The following is a 7,959-nucleotide window of genomic DNA, read 5'->3' as shown; positions in this document are numbered from 1 at the left end:
AAGAAGAAGAAGAAGAGGAAGGGGGAGGAGAAGGGGAGGGGGGAGGGGGCAGAAGATGGGGAAAGGGAGGACGGGGAGGAGGGAGAAGAGGAAGAAGAATCGAATTACTAGAATCAGAAATGGGATGTAACTACCAACCTTACAGAAATAAAAAGCATTATAAATAAATATTATAAATATTATGAAAAAAAATGAATGGCTTTTTTTGTTTTAAAAATGGGGCTGATTGTTGTATAAAAGGATTGAACAGTGCAGAGTATTGTAAGGTAATATAGGAAAAATTATGAATGTGAAGAATGAAGCCAATGTATCACTTAAATAAATATTTTCCAAGTAAAACGAATATGGAAATACCCATAATTGAAACTTCCTAACCCAATGATCTATTTTTTAACAATGGAAGTAGGTCACAGAGAAGAAACACAGCAGGGGCAAAATATATAGATCTCCTGCCCCTATCTTCAATAAGAGATTTGAATAATCCAAGCTATTTAAATTACTTTTATTAGTTAAATTACTGTTGTAAGAGTGATTGGCAAATATCTAGAGGTGAGATAAGAACTGCTTTTCTCTGGGTACCCTGACCTAATTTCTGTTAAAAATAATTGGAATAGTCTTAAGTAATTTAGAAGTTTGATAGGTACAGGGAAGTATCATTTAGCATGTTTGTTTTAAATTTTTTCTTTCTATATTTTAAATTCTTAAAGTCTGTTTGGAATTTACAGTGTTTTGGGCACATAATGACATGAAAGTTACGTTTAAAAGCTTGAATTGGACAATATGTTATTGTTTCATTGCAAACTTGAAAAGTATTATTTCAATCTGATTCTATTGTTTAATGTTGCCTTTCACTGGTATGTTGCTTTAAGAGCACCCATCCCCCTTTCCTGTTTGAGCCACTGTGTCCTGTCAGTCATCCTGAAATACACTAGGGTGCTTGTCAGGCTGTTTGCTTACAAATGCATCATAAGCCAAATTGTGAGCCATAATAGTGGCACTGAATTTCTAAACACAAGAACTTGCTTAGACAGTTGGTTTAGTATCTGTATATGGGCAATACTCTGTCCTGCAGTAGGTGAGTGAAGTGTCAAACTTTTTAAAATCAAACTTTGCTATAAGGCAAATCCTAATTATAGATTATGTGTTACTTGGCTAGATAACTTTGGGGGAAATTAAAGGACATTATTTCTATAAAATGGGATGAATAGAAACTACTATGTTGTGCATTTATTAATTTTATAACTAATTTTCCTTTTAACAACACTAAACTCTAAACTACTTTATGAAAGTTCCAATTTTATATATACTTTTCCAAGTAGATTAGCAGGCATTTCAGTTTTAAATAAAAATGTGATTCTCTTACATACTTTTTCTTTCACGTCAATTGAGGCAGACTCAGTTGAGCAGAGGCTCAGTTCTGGTATTTGAAGTATTTATTAGTGGCTTTGAAAATAGCGCTGAAACAAATTCTTGTGTGCCAATGCCCAAGCTATAGTAGTTTTATATCAAAGCACTTAAAAATTCCTTCTCTGTAGCTGAGCTATTACTATTTGAGTAACTGTATACAAGGCACTGGAAGCTTTACATTCTTTTAGACACAAAAGTTACGCAGCAAGCAGGTTCTTTGTGCAAACAATTTAATTTCTATTATAGGCCTCTAAACTTAAATTGTGCGTGGATACTTTTCCTGTATTTTCTGTATGCAGCCTTAATATTTTTAAAAAGAGAATTAATAAAACAAAAAAATAGGAACTTGTGATTTTGATACTTGTATGTTTAATATGGTAGAGAATAGTTAAGAGGCTGCAAGTAGTTAAAGCTTTAAGGCTTTATCTAGGGTAAATGAGAAGAGATTGCTTTTGCAGATACATGGAATGATTATTTATTTATTCCTTACCTTGTTCTAGAAAGGATTTAAGGTGACTTACAAGGCTATGTGAAATTCAAGAAAGGTTAAAAGTGGAGTGAAAGTAGAAAGAAAAATACGTATGAGATATAAAACAGAGCCAGGAATAAGGTGAGCTGCAGCAGTTCTTGACTATGGTTTTATGACACTGGTGTATGATGGATTGATGGGAGAGAAAATATAGGGTTATATATAGAAATCTTATGGGGGAATTTCATGCAAACTAGCTATCTCCCTTACCAAGGGTGGCAGTCCAGAGTGGGAGAAGTATGTTGGACAGTGAATATTAAATATACTTTAAATGTCACTTGTATTTTGGTGGAAAAAAAGTGGCAAACTGCTGCCCTTTTAACCCACATGCTGATTTATATAGGCATAAGTGTGGCTTTAAGTTTTCTAGGAGCAGAATAAAATTTGGTCTGTTACTTAATTCAGAAGAATGATTAAAGAGGCGTAGTTTTTTGGAAACAAGAAGTTATTTAAATAAGGTCATATATCTACATATTAGAACAGACATGATCAAGCCCATGTTTAAAATATATCTGGCAATTTTGTATGAATCTATGAATCTAGTCCTGGTATTTTTAAATTTTTCTGAATAGGTTGTTATTAGCTACTTTCCTTCCTTTCACTCAATTTGGTTATAAATTTAACTTGAATTTCAACTTCTGTTCGATCACAATTAACTGGATCAATCTAACTTGGAAAAATGTTGTTGGGTAGGAGGAAGGAATTCAGAGGCAGGACTTCTTAATGTACTTTGATCTTCAAATACTCAAAAACCAACTACTGTGTTGAAGACGCTGGATTTGGTGTTGCACACCTTGCTAAACCTGGCTTGTATAAGTGAACAAAGTTAGAAACTCACTGCTTTCACCCAACACTATTGAAAAGGGACAAAAGCGTAGCAGTTAAAGTTTTGCTAAGGATCTTCAGTGATATTTTCAGATATTAAATTAACATGATGAGTCAGGGCCAATCATTTGGCTCCGTTTTTTAAAATATTCCGTTGTTATCAATAAAATCAATAAGAAATGATTATCTTTTAAAAAAAGCACTACAAAAACAAAGAAAATACTCAAAGCTTTTATGTTTGTAGTTTTGTAAACACATATGCAGGTTGACTTAGAGTTCTTGCCAGAAAAAATTATCAATCGGATAGATAACACATCAGCTGCATGGGATGGGATTGTGGATTACCTGGACACACATATCTGAAACCTGGGAAGCAAATACTTTTAAGAAGCTAAGTAGGATTTAGGCACCAAATAAACTGAGTGATGTACCAGAGTGGTCAAGGACGCTTAAGAAAAACAAATTAGCTTTCGAAAGCATTAGTTCAGAGATCCTAGTGAGAGATCCACTCAAAGAGCTTATAGAACCAATGGATATCAGTAGATTCTGTAATTATATAGTAAATGAAGTAATCGAGAAATATTTTTTGTGTCACTGGGGTAAGAGATAAACAGAAAAGAGTTTTTAGAAGTCAGATTTATTACGGAAAAATTTATATGCATTAAATTCACTCTTTATAAGTTTACAGTTTGATGAATTCTGACAGTTATACACAATCATATAATCACCACCGTAAACAAATAGAACATTTCTATTTGAGTCAATCCAAAGTTTCCTTGTGCCGTCTGCAGTTATCTTCTCCCTTAACCCTCAGTCACTGACAACTACTGATCTATTTCCTGTCCCTATATTTTTGCCCTTTCAAGAATGTCCATATACGTGGCATCATGCAGTGTGTAATTTTGTCTGACTCTATCAGCATAATACTTTTTGTGAGATATTCATGTTGATGCCTGTATCTATTGTTCATTTTTTTCTTGCATAACATGTGACAGTATAATGGTATCATAAATTGTTTATTTACCTGTTGATGGAAATCTGAGTTGTTTTCAGTTTCTGACTCTTGTGAATAAGGCCCCCATAAACATTTGCATATATGTCTCTAGGTGGACATATACTTTCATTTCTCTTGGGTAAATATCTAAGGAGTGGAATTGCTAGGTCATAGGGTGGGTGCATGTTTAACTTTATGAGAAATTTCCAAGCTGTTTTGTAAAGTGGCTGTACCAGTTTTCATTTTCACTAGCAAATGTGTGAGATATCCAGTTGCTTCTCGTCTTTGCTAGCTCTAGTATTGGCAGTCTTTTTAATTTTAGCCATTACAGTAGGTGTGTAGCAGTATATATTGTGACCTTAATTTGCGTTTCTCTAGTGACTTATGATGTGCATTTTTCACGCACTTATATGTCATCTTCTTGGTGAAGTGTCTTTTCAAATATTTTGCCCATTTAAAAAACTGAATTTTTTATAAAAGATTTTGATTTTTAAGTATTATTTATATTTTCTGGATACAAGTCCTTTTTCATATATGGGTTTTAAAAATGCTTCATCCCATCCTTCAGCTGTGGTTTGCCATTTCATTTTCTTTTCTTTTCTTTTTTAAAAAAATATTTATTTGGCTGCATGGGGTCTTAGTTGAGGGATCTTCGTTGTGGCATGTGGGATCTTAGTTCCCCAACCAGGGATCGAACCCGCATCCCGTGCATTGGAAGGTTTATTCTTAATCACTGGACTACCAGGGAAGTCCCTGCCATTTCATTTTCTTACCATTGCCTTTCAAAGAGAAGAAATGTTAAATTTTGTTGAAGCAGTTTATTGATTTTTTTTTCTTTTATGGATCATGCTTTGGATGTATCTGAGAAACCTTTGCCTAACCCAAGGTTACAAAAATTTTCTCCTATGTTTTCACTGAGAAATTTAATAGCTTTAGGTCTTATCTTTAGCTCTGTGATCCATTTCAAGTAAATATTTGTATATGGTGTGAGGAAAGGGTCAAGGTTCCTGTTTTATGAGTGGCTGTTCAATGATTTCAGCACCATTTATTGAAAAGACTACCTTTTTTCCATTGAGTTACCATGACACCTTTTTTGACAATCAATTGTCCATTTAATATTATGTCTAATACACGAGTCTGGGTTATCTCACTTTTGGTAATGTTAAAATTGATCACTGCATTCATGCTCTGTAAGCCTGATTCTTATAGTTCCCTATTAATCAGTCACTTAATGATTTTAGCCTTCACATTGGTAATTATTGTATAGCCTATTATTTTTTAAGGGGTTGTAAATTGTGGCTTTATCATTCTATAATTATTAGTTTTATCAGTTGGGATCATGCTATAAAGTACTCTTCCCTTATTATTTCAGTCAAAAGTATAGTTCATACCAGAAAATCAGGAAAATACTTGATTATTTCCCATTGTTTATCAATTTTCAGAAAAAGAGGATGGTGTTCTAGCAACTTTGGAAGGTGACCAATGAGTTTTTTTTTTTTGAATTTTTATATGTGGGATATATTTCAGAATATTGTAATTTTTTATTCTTTTGATGCTCACATTTTCCCATTTTTGGCCATTGAGAACCCCTTTAAATTGTTTAGTAAGTATTTTGACAAAACCCAAGTGAGCCTTGATTTCTAGCACAAGAAGATGTTCTAGGCTCATTTTGTACATTTCCTGCACTAGATCTTCAATCAGCGTTTCCACTGAGGAGGCTAAGTCTTTTTAGTGGAAAATAGTATTTAGGGAGCATAATCTGTGCACCAGGTTGCCATTGTTGCCCAATTTTTTTTTTTTTATGTGAACATAGCTAAGAAATAGATTTTTTTTTTAGGAAGGGAAAAATATGTAATGAGATCATACTGATATTTCCAATTCAAAATAAGATTATAGGGCTTAATATAAAAATTTTGATTTTATATTTGTATCTTTTTTCTTATTTATTTATTTATATTGAAGTATAGTTGACTTACAATATTATATTAGTTTCAGGCGTACAACATAGTGATTCAAAATTTTTTTAAAAAATATTTATTTATTTATTTGGCTGTGCCAAGTCTTCATTGTCGCACACAGGATCTTCATTGTGGCATGCGGGGTCTTTAGTTTCAACATGTAGGATCTTTAGTTGCGGCGTGCAAACTCTTAGTTGTGGCATGTGGGATCTAGTTCTCTGACCAGGGATCAAACCCAGGCCCCCTGCATTGGGAGCATGGAGTGTTAGCCACTGGACCACCAGGAAAGTCCCTCAGATTTTTTATAGATTATACTCCATTTGTAGTCATTATGAAATATTGGCTATATTCCCTGTGCTGTACAATATATCTTGTAGCCCATTTATTTTATACCTAGTAGTTTGTTGCTCTTACTTTCCCATCCCTATCTTGCCCTTTCCCTGTTCCCACTGGTAACCACTAGTTTGTTCTCTATATCTGTGAGTCTCTTTCTTTTTTGTTACAGTCACTAATTTGTTTTAATTTTTTGATTCCACATGTAAATGATAACATACAATATTTGTCCTTCTCTGTCTGACTTATTTCATTAAGCATAGTACCCTCTAAGTCCATCCATGTTGTTGCAAATGGCAAAATTTCATTCTTTTTTATGGCTGAGTAGTATTCCATTGTATTTATATACCACATCTTCTTTATCCATTCATCTGTTGATGGACACCTAGGTTGCTTCCAAACCTTGCAACTGTAAATAATTCTGCTATGAACTTTGGGGTACATGTATCCTTTCGGATTAGTGTTTTCATTTTCTTTGGATATATACCCAGGAGTGGAATTGCTGGATCATACGGTAATTTTATTTTTAGTTTTTTGAGGAAACTCCATACTGTTCCCCACAGTGGCTGCACCAGTTTACATTCCCATCAACAGTGTACAAAGGTTCCTTTTTTCTACATCCTCGCCAACATTTGTTATTTATGTTCTTTTTGATGGTAGCCATTCTGACAGGTGTTGGGTGATATCTCACTGTAGTTTTAATTTGCATTTCTCTGGTGATTAGTGATGTTGAGCATCTTTCATGTGCCTGTTGGCCATCTGTATCTCCTTTTTCTCTTATGCTGGAAATCTTATTTCCTAATAACATGAATATAATTATTTATTTGCTTTAGCCTGATGTGTGTGTATACACATGTATGTATACATATATAATAAGAATATATATATCACACATAAATAATAAGAATACTAAGTGTAGTTTAAAATTACTTTGACATTCTTTTTGTCCTGGAGGATATCCCTCTAGGATTAGAGTAAAAATACTGTTTTTGTTTGTTTTTTAACTTTTAAAAAAACTTTTTTAAAATTTATTTTTTATTGAAGTATAGTTGTGTACAATATTATATAAGTTTTAGGTGGTTCATCATTTTTGTAATTCACAGTTTTTAAAGGTTATACTCCATTTATAGTTATAAAATATTGCTTTTATTCCCTGTGTTGTACAATAGATCCTTAAAGCTTATTTAAAAAATACTATATTTTGGGGGCTTCCCTGGTGGCGCAGTGGTTGAGAATCCGCCTGCCGATGCAGGGGACACGGGTTCGTGCCCCGGTCCGGGAAGATCCCACGTGCCGCGGAGCGGCTGGGCCCGTGAGCCATGGCGGCTGAGCCTGCGTGTCCGGAGCCTGTGCTCCGCAACGGGAGAGGCCACAACAGTGAGAGGCCCGCGTACCACAAAAAAAAAAAAAAAAAAAGTACTATGTTTTGTAGTTCCTTGAGATTATTTCTGAGTGTTTATGAAGCTAATGTGAAATATAGTTAAGGTTTTTTTTTTTTGTTTACTTCTCATTTTTCAGGATTAAGATGTCTTACTTATGTAAGACATTTATGTGGCTCCAACGTCAAAACTCTAAAACTAGGTATATTCAGAGAAGTCTAGCATTCATCGCTGTCTCCTCTGCTCTGTTCTTCCCCTTGTCCTGAGGACAACAATTTTAATTTGTTTTTGGTTTATCCTTCAGGTTTTTTTTCTGGTTGTTGTTCTTGTTGTTTTACTCAGCCATAAAAAGAAACGAAATTGAGTTATTTGTAGTGAGGTTGATGGACCTAGAGTCATACAGAGTGAAGTAAATCAGAAAGAGAAAAACAAATACCGTATGCTAATGCATATATATGGAATCTAAAAAAAAAAAAAAAGGTACTGATGAACCTAGTGGCAGGGCAGGAATAAAGACGCAGACATAGAGAATGG

General features: G+C 34.0%; 1 protein-coding gene across 9 annotated transcripts in view; it reads left to right on the top strand.

Moving 5' to 3' along the window:
- CTNNA3 (catenin alpha 3) overlaps positions 1–7,959 on the top strand; it is a 1,750,900-nt gene that overhangs the window by 68,441 nt on the left and 1,674,500 nt on the right. The window contains exon 1 of one of the 9 annotated variants that reach the window (XM_028481838.2): positions 992–1,075. The exons of 6 other annotated variants lie outside the window; for them this stretch is intronic. The gene's annotated coding sequence lies outside the window, so the exon portion shown is untranslated. Of the gene's footprint in view, positions 1–991; positions 1,076–7,959 lie in introns of those variants that run through there. 2 more of the 9 variants (XM_028481836.2, XM_024132163.3) reach the window with 2 other exon arrangements.

Source organism: Physeter macrocephalus, chromosome 20 (assembly GCF_002837175.3).
Source record: "Physeter macrocephalus isolate SW-GA chromosome 20, ASM283717v5, whole genome shotgun sequence".
Lineage (NCBI taxonomy): Eukaryota > Metazoa > Chordata > Mammalia > Artiodactyla > Physeteridae > Physeter > Physeter macrocephalus.
This window is presented reverse-complemented; position numbering and strand designations above follow the sequence as displayed.